The sequence below is a fragment of the Ruditapes philippinarum genome, unplaced genomic scaffold, assembly GCF_026571515.1.
Source record: "Ruditapes philippinarum isolate M1 unplaced genomic scaffold, ASM2657151v2 ctg5173_1_1_1_1, whole genome shotgun sequence".
Classification (NCBI taxonomy): domain Eukaryota; kingdom Metazoa; phylum Mollusca; class Bivalvia; order Venerida; family Veneridae; genus Ruditapes; species Ruditapes philippinarum.
In genome coordinates, this window is record NW_026859258.1 from 70859 (window position 1) to 86045 (window position 15187).

Genomic DNA, 15187 nt, shown 5'->3' on the forward strand with positions numbered 1-15187 from the left:
TTCAACAGCACAATAAGTAAAGCTGTTTGACTTTGATGTACATGAAGCCATAAATGAATGGAGGATGTTGAAGCGTATTCTCATAAAAAGGTACAATGGAATAATATATGTAGTCATTTCTACATTTAAACCTGTGAAGTATTTTTTAAAGTCACAGTTCAAGTCTTGGTTTGCAGTAATATTTGTTTGAAATGGTATGAGCTAAATAAAATGATAATATATTTCATGAATTATTTTATCTCAAATTCTTCCTTTCATAATTAGTTTATCAAAGCCAATATAAAAACATTCAACAATTAATACTGTGCTAGAAGGTTAGTACCTTTAAGAAGAGAACAAAGAAAGTTAAATTCTTGTCTAGCATCACCTTGACCAATCCCTCTGCTTTTGAATTTGTGTGACTAAGAGAAGATAGGTGTGATTATATCAGGTATGGAAACAAGCTAAAAGAGATGAGATGCAATGAAATTTATGATGATGAGTTTAAGAAATGTTTGCTTCTTATAGACTTGTTACAATCAATACCTTCCACAAGTGTATCTTGTGAGACAACTTTCTCCCAAATGAAGTTAGTTAAAACTACCCGTAGAACCAAACTTCAAAACTCTACACTAAATGATCTCTTCACTGTAAAGCTACAGTTACGATATTAATTCCTTCCAGCCAGACAAGTCCATAGATATTTGGCTGGTAAGTTGCATAGTTCTTAATCAGTTAAGTAAACATTTTTGGCAATTAATTTTTACATGAACATATTGATTATTTAACATCATGCCTAATAATTCTTCTAGTTATGTTTTCAGTCAGATTTAAAATCATTTAATCCCTTTTCTTATATTTGCTTGTATATTTTTTTCTAATTTTCTTTTATAAAACAGTCTTCTGCTCTAAAACCCCGCAAGGTGAATTATAAAAGAAAGAAAGCTGATGAGAAAGTAATGGTAGAGACTCCTGGCATCATCATCCAAGAGGAGGAAGAAACATTTGATGAAATTACCGATTCAGACTATGAGGATTTAAATGACATGTTGATATCTGAGGAGAAATACTTTGTTGACTATATGTCTGAGGAGGATGTATTTGATAAATTGATCTTGTTCACTAGGGACTAAATAACATACATGTATATGTATACATAAACATTTGAAACATTGCATATGTTTTATTTTTATTTAAGTTTTCATTTTCTTCTAAAAATGCTACAAATCTTTGGTCCAGTAAAAATATGTTTGGTCTAGTAAAAAATTAAGTTTGAAGGACCTACTGTCCAGTAACACTTTCTGGTCTTACGCGTAGATTGCATGTCAGTAAAATTTAACAACATATCTAAAGGTAAATACATAAATTTATAATGTTATTTATATCTCAGGTGAAGACGCAGTTGCGCGGATACAGATTCGGCGATTTACCAGAACTTCGGATAGCCGTTAACCGTATTATCAGCAACGACGACGAGGCATGGTACAGGTACACATATACAGCCGTTGGGTAGACCGACATCGGTAATGGAGTGTACTTTGAGAAGTTGTGAGGATATTTTCACAGAGACGTGATTTTAGATACTTGACGTCATTAAAATGGCGTTACGATCTGTGAGTAAATGACGTTGGCGCGTTCCGGGGTTTCCGTATCGTGATTTGTATACTTGTTGCCATGTCAACAGTTTTTATTGTATATTGCTAATATTTGGCAAGTTTGTTAATTGTATATATTAATTTATTGTCATATCATAAGATCATGAAGCTGAAACAATGCGTTTTATTTTATGACAAAATTCCACGAATTTTCTGATTCGCCCTCGTAAGTGATGCGGGTTGGGTGATGGGGGCATTCATACAAAGAACTTGCTAATTTAGTTTGTACAGAGGAGAGGTAGCATGAAACAAGACATCGTATTATACGCTGTGATATCTCCATTGTTGAGGTATGCTCCATGAATAGCAAAAAGGTGTTTGAAACAGCCGATTTATTGTGTAGGTCGGTAAGAAAAAGTGAGAGGTATTTCGGAGGTATTCAAGTAAGATTTTCCGGTGATTTTTTTCAGCTTCCTCCCGCACCAGATGAACTGCACTTACAGGTGAAGCAGGTAAATATTGTTTTGAGTCGGATTACTTACCACAACATATTTAGAATATGAATTTAGAAACCATTTTTCGACAAAAAGAAAACGACTTGATTTCTTGTAAACGGAAACATTAGTTTAGATACCTTACATAAAAAGTCTAGAAAGAAATATTCAGGTGCACGTTAGAAAAAACACAACCACTTTAGTTAAGACAAATTGCCAGGAACTGTAAAATTACTTGAATCTGAAGATGAGGGTGATTCCTATTACCTACAGCAATTTCAAGCACCTTAAAGATAGGGTTTGAAAGTTAGATGCCCCTTGTAAAAGGATCGATTGGTGAGGTAAAAGATTTCTCAGAAGTCAAAATTGTTGTGCATTTTCCTAAACGAAACAGAACTGTAACATTGAGTCAATACGCTTTTACACTAATAGACAGTCTCAAGAAAAAATAACTAAAACAAGAGGGCCCTCATCAGAAACAACTGCTTTTCAGTGTTGGAATGTTAATATATTCTGAATATGTTTAAACAATAATTTGAAGAAATCCCATGACCTGGCGCATTTAAGCTTCAGTTTAAACGGGGCTAATCAAATAAATATGAGCAAACTTGATAAAAGACTACCTAAGAATGCTACAAAGTTTGGTGATCATCTATCAATTATTTCAGTAGGAAATGATGTTCGAAGGTTTTTTCTATTTTTAGATTTAGTGGCCCCTAAAAGGGGCTAATCAAATTAATATAAGCAAACTTGATAAAAGAGTACCCAAGAATGCTACAGACAAAGTTTGGTGATCATCCATCAATTGGTTCTGAAGTAGAAGATGTTAAAAGGTTTTTCTATTTTTAGCTTTAGCGGCCCCTAAAAGGGGCCAATCAAATTAATATGAGCAAACTTGATAAAAGACTACCCAAGAATGCTACAGACAAAGTTTGGTGATCATCCATCAATTAGTTCTGTAGAAGAAGATGTTTAAATGTTTTTCTATTTTTAGCCCTAGAGACCCCTTAAAGGGGCCAATCAAATTAATATGAGCAAACTTGATAAAAGACTAACCAATAATGCTACAGACAGAGCTTGGTGATCATCAATTTGTTCTGAAGTAGAAGATGTTTCAAGGTTTTTCTATTTTTAGCTTTAGAGGCCCCTAAAAGGGGCCAATCAAATTAATATGAGCAAACTTGATAAAAGATTAACTAAAAATGCTACAAACAAAGTTTGGTGATCATCCATCCATTAGTTCTGTAGAAATAGACATTTAAAGGTTTTTCTTTTTTTAGCTTAAGCGGTCCCTAAAAGGGGTCAATCAAATTCATATGAGCAAAATACCCAAGAATGCTACATACAAAGTTTGGTGATCATCCATTAATTAGTTCTCTAGAAATAGACATTTAACGGTATTTCTATTTTTAGCTTTAGTGGCCCCTACAAGGGGTTAATCAAATTAATATTAGCAAACTTGATAAAAGACTACCAAAGAATGCTACAGACAAAGTTTGGTGATCATCCATCAATTAGTTGTGTAGAAATATACATTTAAAGGTATTTTTATTTTTAGCTTTTGCAGCCCCTCAAAGGGGCCAATCAAAATAATATGAGCAAACTTGATAAAAGACTACACAAGAATGCTACAGACAAAGTTTGGTGATCATCCATCCATTAGTTCTGTAGAAGAAGATGTTTAAATGTTTTTCTATTTTTAGCCCTAGAGACCCCTTAAAGGGGCCAATCAAATTAATATGAGCAAACTTGATAAAAGACTACCCAAGAATGCTACAGACAAAGTTTGGTGATCATCCATCAATTAGTTCTGTAGAAGAAGATGTTTAAATGTTTTTCTATTTTTAGCCCTAGAGACCCCTTAAAGGGGCCAATCAAATTAATATGAGCAAACTTGCTAAAAGACTACCCATGAATGCTACAAAGTTTTGTGATCATCCATTAATTAGTTCTGTAGATGTTTAAATGTATTTCTATTTTTAATTTTAGCGGCCACTTAAAGGGGCGAATCAAATTAATATGAGCAAACTTGATAAAAGACTACCCAATAAAGCTACAGACAAAGCTTGGTGATCATCAGTTTGTTCTGAAGTAGAAGATGTTTAAAGGTTTTTCTATTTTTAGCTTTAGAGGCCCCTAAAAGGGGCCAATCAAATTAATATGAGCAAACTTGATAAAAGATTAACTAAAAATGCTACAAACAAAGTTTGGTGATCATCCATCCCATTAGTTCTGTAGAAATAGACATTTAAAGGTTTTTCTTTTTTTTTAGCTTAAGCGGTCCCTAAAAGGGGTCAATCAAATTCATATGAGCAAAATACCCAAGAATGCTACATACAAAAATTTGGTGATCATCCATTAATTAGTTCTCTAGAAATAGACATTTAAACGGTATTTTTATTTTTAGCTTTAGTGGCCCCTACAAGGGGTTAATCAAATTATTATTAGCAAACTTGATAAAAGACTACCAAAGAATGCTACAGACAAAGTTTGGTGATCATCCATCAATTAGTTGTGTAGAAATAGACATTTAAAGGTATTTTTATTTTTAGCTTTTTGCAGCCCCTCAAAAGGGGCCAATCAAAATAATATGAGCAAACTTGATAAAAGACTACACAAGAATGCTTACAGAAAAGTTTGGTGATCATCCATCCATTAGTTCTGTAGAAGAAGATGTTTAAATGTTTTTCTATTTTTAGCCCTAGAGACCCCTTAAAGGGGCCAATCAAATTAATATGAGCAAACTTGATAAAAGACTACCTAAGAATGCTACAGACAAAGTTTGGTGATCATCCATCAATTAGTTCTGTAGAAGAGATGTTTAAAGGTTTTTCTATTTTTAGCTCTGCTGACCTCTAAAAGGGGCCAATTGGAATGACATAAGCAATTTCCATTGTGACTCACAAGGATGCTACAGACCTAATTTGAAGTAAATCTGCTTAGTAGTTTCAGAGGAGAAGACGATTGTTGACGCATGACGACGGAGCACCCCCCTTTGATACTAATAGCTCACCCTAAGCCTTCGACTCTGGTGAGCTAAAAAATATTTTTGTTTGTTATTACAATTCAATTCATAAATCACAAGGCATATCCCTTGAATCAGTGGTTGTAGATAGCGAAAATGCAAACATTCAAAGACACCTTGGTGTTGCATTAGAACGTGCAATTACTGCAGAAAATTTGCAAGTTAAAAATTTCAGTTACATTTGCACATTTAGTTAAAAAACACCCTAAACAAGTTTATAATTTCTATAAATTATCATAAAAAGACCTTTGACCTGATTGCAGTAGTTGCAAAAATGAATTGAGTTCACTGATCTTTTTATTCTAATTGATTGAAATCTGACAAGCAATTGTTTTGATGCGGAAACAATTATTGATAATGATAACGCGTACGCTGCCGATTATAAAGATCATCTTAGTTTTTGTATTGATGATAATGACATCCACCATGATAGCACTTTCTGAAGAAAAAAATCCTACTGCCTCACCTATTCCTAACATTTTCCCTGTTGAATTTTTGGAATGAAGTAAATGAAGAATACAATTCAACTCCCCTTGTTAAAACTTACATGAATTTATCTCTGGTTTTTATATTTAAAAAAAATATGTGCAGACACTTTTCCAGAAAATGATTTGTCGCAAAATAAACATGCTCTGTGCTTTGGCGCAAAGGTTAATACTTATTTAATGAGCGAAACGTATTTTGTTTTGAATCATGTTAAAAGGTCATTCGAGAAATTAAGTCATACGCCGAACCTAGGTTTCAGTTTACTTTCGGCAACAGCATTAAAAATTAAAAAAAGAAAATGTTTCTACTTCAGAAATTCAGAAACGAACTATACCAACTGAAAGATTTAAAGAAGGAAAGGATGTAACACGTGAAATCGGTGGTTATTGTATTGCCAAAATTAAATGAGTACAAAAAATGGTCCAACATTCTTTATTTAAACCATCAGGAGAAAATTTCTAAAAAATAGCCGCGAAAAATGAAAGCGATTTGTCCGCATGAACTACAACTTAATAAAACGAACTCTTGAAATTTTAGTACATCATTTTTGGATCTTCATATTACTATCAACGACAATTCTATTCACACGTAAATCTATGATAAAAGAGATGACTTTGACTTTTGTATAGTTAATTATCCACATTTAGATGGAGACGTACCCCATGCAACATCTTATGTTTCTCAGTTAATTAGATTCGCAAGAGCTCGTAGCAACGTAAAGGATTTCAACGAGCGGAATATTTTTATTACCAGCAAGCTTCTAAAACAGGGATACCGCTATCATAAATTACGGAAATATTTTACTAAAATTTAACAATCGTAACTTCGATTTAATTTCTAAATTCAATACTGATTTAAAAACTTATCTGCGACAAGGGATTAGCCAGCCTGGTTTTTATGGCGATGTGATTTACAAACTTCGTAAGATTTTGGGTCATGGTAATTTTTCTGCTGTTTTTACTAAAATCATTAAACGTTTTTATTAAAAGAGGTTATGACGGCCCTACTATTTTTAAGACATACTGCATGTTTAAGTGTTCAACCCTTTTACAGTTGGACACTACGCTTTCCTCCTTTGATTGCATCTGACGGACCAAGTGGGAGACTATGATGGATAGTTCGTAAAGCCCTTTGGGACTGAATTGTCTTAATGTTCGTCTTCTGCCTTGCTTCATCGGGCCCTTGTAGGTGATTTTCTTGTTGCTCTGTCTTCCTTTAGGACATTGAGTACTTTTGTTATGGTCATTGGGTTTACTTTTATATGTTTTTACATGATCATTTTAGTTTTTTTTCTTATTTAACCTTTTGTAACCATGACAACTGTTAGAATTTCACTTGGCGGGGATTCATTTTATTTACAGTCTCGTTTATAGGAACATGGTGGGGCTAAGAGCGAGGTTTGGTGCACCATTAACCGGTTTAAACTCCCCATCAGTCATTCTAATGCTGCTGACCGTTCCAAGGCGGCGCCCCACTGTGTTCCTCAGATGTATGTCTATGTTGTTTCATACTGTTTTGGTGACACTTTTGCTTGTGTCCCTTGTTGTTTTCTCGTATACGGTAAGTATCTTCCCCATTTGATTACCCCCCCCCCTTCCCCCGGTCTCCTGTCCCCTTCCCCTTTGTGGGCCTATTATTATTTTCTTTGAATTCCTAATCAGTTACAAATTATTTATCATTTAATGATTAACCTGTCCGTGCTCTGTCTTTGCCCTGTCCTTGCCCTGTCCTGTTTTTGTTTGGGGTCCGCCTGGGCTCCTTGCCGTTGGTACTTGTTGCTGGGTCATATGGGGGTTGCGTTCATTGAACGCCGCCTTTCCTTGTTGATCTTGGTTATCATATTTTGTTGCATAAGTGGATAGATTTGTTTAAAACTACCACGGAAAATATGTTTTTGAACTTCTTACGGAAGTTGTGTCAAAATGTCTCGGCGTTTTTTTTAAAAAGGTTTTTTACTCTTCACGAAATAGAGAAAATAAAAACAGAAAAATCAAAAGCACACAGAAAAGGATATGGAAAAGAAAGAAAAAAGTGTAACAAAGTGTCATTCAGTGGACGGTAGTTTGGACTTGACAGTACCGTTCATGAACAGGCTCAATCAAACCGAGCCTGCAACATTTTCAATCTTGCCGTGTTGGGCTTTCTTTAGGGATTCTTATTTTCACTATTTTACTAGTGATAAGTCACAAAGGAAAAACACTTACAAACATTATGCTCGGCTGATGTCAAAGCAATATATGATCACCTAATCCTTATTATCCAGAATTGTGAAACAATGCTTACACCATCCGTATTTCATTGATATACAATCAGGAGAAAGTAATGAATCTGAAACAACTGAAATTATTGACCAATTTAACAAAGCGAAAAGGCAAAAGGTCATCACCATCGAAGAAATGAAAGGAAAAGAAGAAGAAAATAGAGGAAAAAGGAGACGAGAACGTTTGTCCATTTTGTTCTGGTAAGTAAGATAGCCCGACTGGATTAATTGCGACTCCTGCAATTAATAAGTTTATGGTCGATGTGTTGGAATAACTTCCTCCGAACAATGGAAAACATACAAAGATGTTGATTTTTCATCCTTCCTGTAAATAAGAGATGGAATTCAAAGAAATAATTAATTCGTCGCACACGCACAGTTCTTTTATAATGTGTATGTTTGTCATACAGTTTTGCGCGTGTGGATTACAATGACAACTGTATTATTTTGCGAAGTTTGAACAACTATTTTCGTACTGATCACATCATCGTCAAAATATGATAAACAAGATCAACAAGGAAAGGTTGCGTTCACAACCCCCATACGACCCAGCAACAAGACACTTTTATACCCAAAAATACCCCAAATTCTTATTTATGATACTATATATTAACCAACCTAATGTGTTTTGTTTATACCGCATTTTAAGTGGCATTTGTGATGCTTCCGAGGGATCACTTTGTTACTTCATAACAGACCCATTCTTATATAGAATTGCCAAATAGGGTATAAATATCACAATTTTCCAAGTACAACAAGTGATGTTTTAGTTTTCATCACCAATTTATATTGCTTGTATCTGACCTTAATCCGTAATATATTTTATGTTACGTTACTGTTATTTTTACATTTATGTATTTGAATGTACAATGGTACATGCCAAATAATGATGTATTTAGAGGGGCCTATACCTTTCTTTAGACACTAACTATTGCTCAGCATTGTCGCGTTTATATGTAAAATTCATGTTAAACATTTGTTATGATATTAGGTTTCATGAATCAATCACTTTTACAAATATATAATACCATTTGCATTGGAAATAGTAAAAACAAAATGAAAAACGTTTCAGAAAAAAGTTTAAGTATCTGCTTCTTAACAATTAAATGATAGAACAAATATGCGGGATATGCGCTCAAATAAAGGGTTAAACTCATTGCTTACGCTCATGTCAAACACATAATTATGTATTGTCCTGTAAGTATATATCGAGAAATGATTTAATTTTAAAAATACATATTTGTCCCGTAAATTAGGAAATAATGTCTCGTAAATTACATTCTTGTATTATAATGTTTTAAGTTCACACTAAACATAGAGAATCTGTTTCTTCTTTAAAACCAGTTCCTACATGAAAACACTCATTAAAATATTTCTTGTCTATGATTAGGAGACCGCCTCCGTGGTCGAGGGTTTAGAGTCATGACTTCAAATTTTCCCCCTTGGGGGGGTTCGACCCCCGGGGAGATGTTTTGGTATTTACCCGGGGAAAAAGGTATCTAGACTGGTTAAACTCTCCAAACAGGGGTTGGGAAAACTCCCCCCATATGACTAAAACTTTGGAAAAAAAGGCGAAAATGAAACAAAAAAAAACAAAAAAAATTTTTTATGTTTAAAACTAGTAAATTTTTTTATTTCAGACTAAAATTTAAATAACACACTTTTTAATTTTATTTTAAAATCCCAATAAACTTTTACCCATATAAATAGCATTATGAGAACCATGACCGTTTGAATTTGCAATATATAAAAACTCAACCGTTACTTTTTTAAATTTCTCTTTTTCAAAATTTTTAAGTAAAAAGTTTTTTAATTCGTTCCGAAATTAAAAAATTTACGCATGAGCAAATTTCATCAATTCGTTTTTTTCCTCCATGAACTGAAGAATATCATCAGGCACAACAAAGATTCTTCCACCTTTTCCAGTAGCCTTTGGAGCCTTTATCTTACGCAGAACATTATTATTTTCAACCCAAATTCGATCCATCTTTGTAGGCCACTTAAACCTTTGTATAGCTGTACCACTCTTTGTCATGAAATTTATGTACATTGAATCATCATTTTTATCAACTTCTAGAACTTGGCCAATATAACAGTTACCATCATATTCTGCAACAACAAAGTCAGACACTTCAACATTATCTTTACCTTCACCATCACTATCTTTAGCATTAGACTCGCTGTCACCACTACTTCCTTTTGCCTTATCATCAACTGATGCTTGTTTGGAAGTATCAGATAAATTACTCGTATCATTCCTTTGTTTTACTTCCCTTAATGTTACAATGTCCCATTTACAACTGGACTCTGAATTAAATCCTTGTTCACTAAAGCATTTTTGACATGCATAGGTTGTGTTTCTCATCAACAATAGGTTAGGCCTACCTTCTGATGTAATTGCATGCACTGACATTGTACCTTTGATAGGTTTCATCTCATTCTTTCTTTTCTCAGTTTCTTTACTTTTGTCATTATATTCTTCTTGTGTAATAAGCTGATAACTTATCTCGCTCTGGTTAGCATTCGCCCATGCATAAAAATCGTGGGCATCTTGTATTACAGCTTTGGACTGTTTAACAGCCATATCAGCATTTCGTTTTGCGGTGCCCCCAACACCGTCACACGCGCTTTTTCCATGTCCACTCTCGAAATAGTGCCAGCTTGCCTTACAGCCATGTATACGTTCGAAATTACACACCAAATCAAAAATTGACCGATTCCTATACTGTGAAGACGGTGAATCTGTCCAAAAATGAACATACTTTAGTTCAGGTACAAGTTCTTTGACAGTTTGTATGGTTTTTGTTATAATGGTAGATACCATTGAGGCGTTGTGGCTGAGCACTTCCGATACAAATACCATGCTTTTGTGACAAAGGGTGCCATCACCGCCATTGAAATATATAATTGTAGGATGTAGGGTTACCATAGAAGAATTCCAATATGCAGACTGTATCTCTTCAACTGTTTGACAAGTGTAATTTTCGCTAAAGTCCATCTGAATCAATACATGATTATTTGGTAGGTTTTCTTTCATTAACTTAACTGACTTGTACTGTTTCTTTACCCTATCTACGTGTGACACAAAGTCTATAAACTCTTTCTTCATTGTATTTACAAATTCTGCACTTGTCATCTCCACATCTACAATTCGCATTCTTTCTTTACCACATGACAGTTTAACTCTCTTCCATTGTTGAAACTTCACCTTGCATTGTGAAATCTTAGCCAGAGTATTATCAAGTTGTTGAGGTTCATCTCGGTATATATCTACAAAGGCATCTGGACTCGTGCACGAGCATATGTTCATGTTCTTTAATGACCTAAGCTTAAAACTCATATTTTGATGTCTAGCACATAAGCAAACACTTCTGGAGGCACAATTGACTAAAGTCAGCTCCTTAGGTCTAAGTCTGTAGAACGATGCCTTTGAAATCTTGTAGTCTGTTTCTGAAATGAATTTAAGATGGAGGTTATGCATGTAATCATTGAGAATTCTCTTTTGTTTCTTCTCACCGCCAACTTTAACGCTGTCACCTTTGCCAGGCATTTCACGTGAATTATCATCTCTGATAAGAAAATCATGAACATCGCCTTTTATTTTCTCTGCTTTTGACCTCATGTTCTTTCTACTCTCTCTTTTATTTCTCAATACCTTACGCCTACCTAAATCAGTCATTTCCTGTAAATACTTTCTCTATCTATATTTCTTAATCACCTTTCCGCTAATAATTGTTTGCAAGTGGTCAATGTCCCTAGGGTTTTCAGCCATAGTTGTTTTAATTTCTTGAGTCATACACTCTGCATAAATAAGTTGTTTTCTAACTTCTGGAACCTCTCGCGGTTGGAGTCCAGCCTTCTTCAATAAAGAATCTGTTTTGCTTCTAGGACAACAGGTTGCTTCTTTTGAGCAGATTCAAAACGCTCAATTTGTTTCTGTGCAGTTTTAAGCTTTCTTCTTAGCGTTTCATTTTGGTCTTCTAAAGTTTCAATGCGCTGATATGACCTTTTCAATGCGTGTGACTGTCTCTTCTTCGGAGCTTTCTTACCATTTGATCCAGACTCTCGTGTGTGAAATGGCATTTTCCCTGTAAGTATATCTTCGTTTACAGTACTACTTACTCCATTAGCATCTTCATTGCACGTGGCTCTTATTTTTTCACCTTAAAAATTACTTTCAGCAGCTGTTGTCTCATTATGTTGAGCGTCATTATGTTTTTTGTGAATGTTATAAAACTTTTTCCCGTTCTTTCTATTATTTGCCCGCCTGTACTCTTTTTCTTCATCAGTAAGTAGCTCTGTTGGTTTATAATAGCCTTTGACCTTTCCCGCTCTTTTTTTTAACCACTTTTCACCTAGTTGCTCTTTTTTCTGGCACGGTACTCTTTCATGCGTTCTGATTTTGATTTAGCCATCCTGGAATAGGAAGATAATTATATCTATCAGGGTACTTTAAACTGAGTTTAAACTTAATATTCCTATTTTTTTTATGGAAATAATACAAATTCCCTTTGAATTAAATGTGTATTGTGATCGTTACAATTACTTTCACACTGTTTCTTCAAAATACTTATAGGAACTATAGAAACATATTTCTAATTTACGGGACAAAAAAAATCTAATTTACGGGACAGAAACATAAAATGATATATCAGAACATGTTCATTCTTTTGTGTAATTATACTAGAAATTAATCAAAGTTGGGAGATATTACATTGTGCATAAATCGAATCTAAACACATCTAACGAACAGTTAGCTTAATAGTGACGTGTGAAATGTACATACACAATGAAAATGTGAAGATGTAAAAATCCGTTCCCTTTTAAACGCACTTATTACGAAAAGGACAATATTCAGAATTGATATTGTTTTACTAAATCACGTAAATACACACAACATTATTATTGTATAAGTCTTACACTTGCTATTTTTGTACTTTTTTAATAATTATCCCGTCAGGCCGGGGATTCATTATTTCTATTTTATGGGACTTTTTTTTCTAATTTACGGGACGAAATGTTTTTAAGCAGAATAAATGCCGGTGTTTATTACTGACACTTAATCTTGACATATATTTATCAATAATGATTTAGCTAATGATTTTGTACTTATATATAATAACACAATCGCTAAATGAAAATGAACATATGTTTCAAATATCTACCTAGTTTAAGTTTTTCCGCAAGTCAACTTCTTTTCAAAAATAAGGAGGCGAACATGTGACGTTCACTTCCGATTGTCTATTAAAGGACGAATAGGGCATAAAATAGCGAAACGTGTATAAAATACACGATTAAAAACGGGTTTATGGCGTGTTTTGTCCCGTAAATTAGGACTCGTAAATTACAAATTCTACGAATAAGTGCTTATCAAATCACCAACATAACTATATTTTTAAAATGAATATAATAAACTTACCTTCTAAGGCTTATGCAGCATTGCAGTTACAACTTGTGAAGACAATATCTCGTCTGTCATATTAAATGAAAAGACAATCAGCTTGAACTCAAATGTCCCGTAGATTATAAAGCTTATTTTCCGTTTTGATCAACTCAAAAGCAACCCTTTTCATATATTTACAGAAAGAGACATTGAATTATACTTACTTTATTTATTTTAGATGACATATAAGACATTTAAAAAATGTTAATTGTAGTAAATACAAATATATTTCCAAAGTCTGATATGGTTTTTGAGTTTGGACTCGTAAATTATATCCAATTTAGCGACAGAAATAATGTGGAGATGAAAAACACAAATCTAGAAAAAACAAATATTTCTATTAAGTACTGTAGTTGAATAAGGTAATTGAATATTGTAAATTAATACATTATTTGATTCAAAATACTCGTCAATCTATATTTAAACAAACTAAAAGTATAAAATAAATGTTTGGCGACATAGGAAAATGCGGATCCTAGGGTATTCAGAATATGAAAATGATAAAAAAATCAACAAAGGGAAAAGGGGGCGTTCAAGAAAGCAACCCCCCTATGACCAAGAACAAACCCCAAAGGCGGAGCCCAGGCGGACCCCAAACATAAAAAGGACAGGGCAAAGACACGTTAATCATTAAATGATAAATAATTCCAGAAGTCGCATTTTTCTTGAAAGTTTTCATAATCACTATAAAAAATGATTTTTTCTATTTGAAATTGACCTTTCTATCGGAAAGGAAATGTTTTTTTACAGACAAACGTATTTCAACTTGTGTTATGGACCTTTAAAGGCTGGCGACACATATTGGCAATTCTATATGAGAATGAGTCAACAGCAGGGGTCAAGTGCTGTGTGGCAGCTGTAAAAAGTTGCCCCGCACTTCAGTGTTGTTATATTTTTCTGGTCCTTCGGGATCATTGATGCCAGCACTATTGAGTGTTGAGAATTGAGTACCGCTCAAGCCGGTGCTAGGGGACGTGAGGGATGTTGCACGTATTCATTATCCCTCATGTACAGACTCAATCAAACAGAGTCTGCAATTCTCTTGTAATTTTGTTGTGATTAATGCTTCCGAGGATCACCTTGTTTCCAGATTTTTGTTATATTTTTCTGGTCCTTTGGGATCATTAATAATTTAATGCCAGCACTAGTAAGTGTTGAGAATTGAGTACCCCTGTAGCCGGTGCTAGGGGACGTGAGTGATGTTGCACGTATTCATTATCCCACATGTACAGACTCAATCAAACAGAGTCTGCAATTCTCTTGTAATTTTGTTGTGATTAATGCTTCCGAGGGATCACCTTGTTTCCAGATTTTTGTTATATTTTTTTTCTGGTCCTTTGGGATCATTGATGCCAGCACTAGTAAGTGTTGTGAATTGAGTACCCCTGTAGCCGGTGCTAGGGGGCGTGAGGGATATTGCACATATTCCTTATCCCACATGTACAGACTCAATCAAACCGAGTCTGCAATTTTCTTGTAATTTTGTTGTGATTAATGCTTCCGAGGGATCACTTTGTTTCCAGATTTTAATGAACACGTCTGCTAGCACCGGCTTAAAAAATATAGTGAAATAAGAATCCCTAAAGAAAGCCCAACGCGGCAAATATGAAAATGTTGCAGGCTCGGTCTGAGCCTGTTCATGGACGGTACTGTCAAGTGCAAACTACCGTCCACGCCCCCTAGCACCGGCTTAAACAGAATTCAACATTTAACATAAACTGGTACAATTTTGAAACATCCGCAGATGTGTTTATATGGCAGTTATCATGGAACCTTCAATGTGACACGTAAGTGCCATTCCATGAAAAGCGGCATTTTAAATTTGTCTTTGACGTCTTATCTGTGATATGCACTGGTTCTTGTTGCTTGGTCATATGAGGGTTGCGTTCATTGAACGCCGCCTTT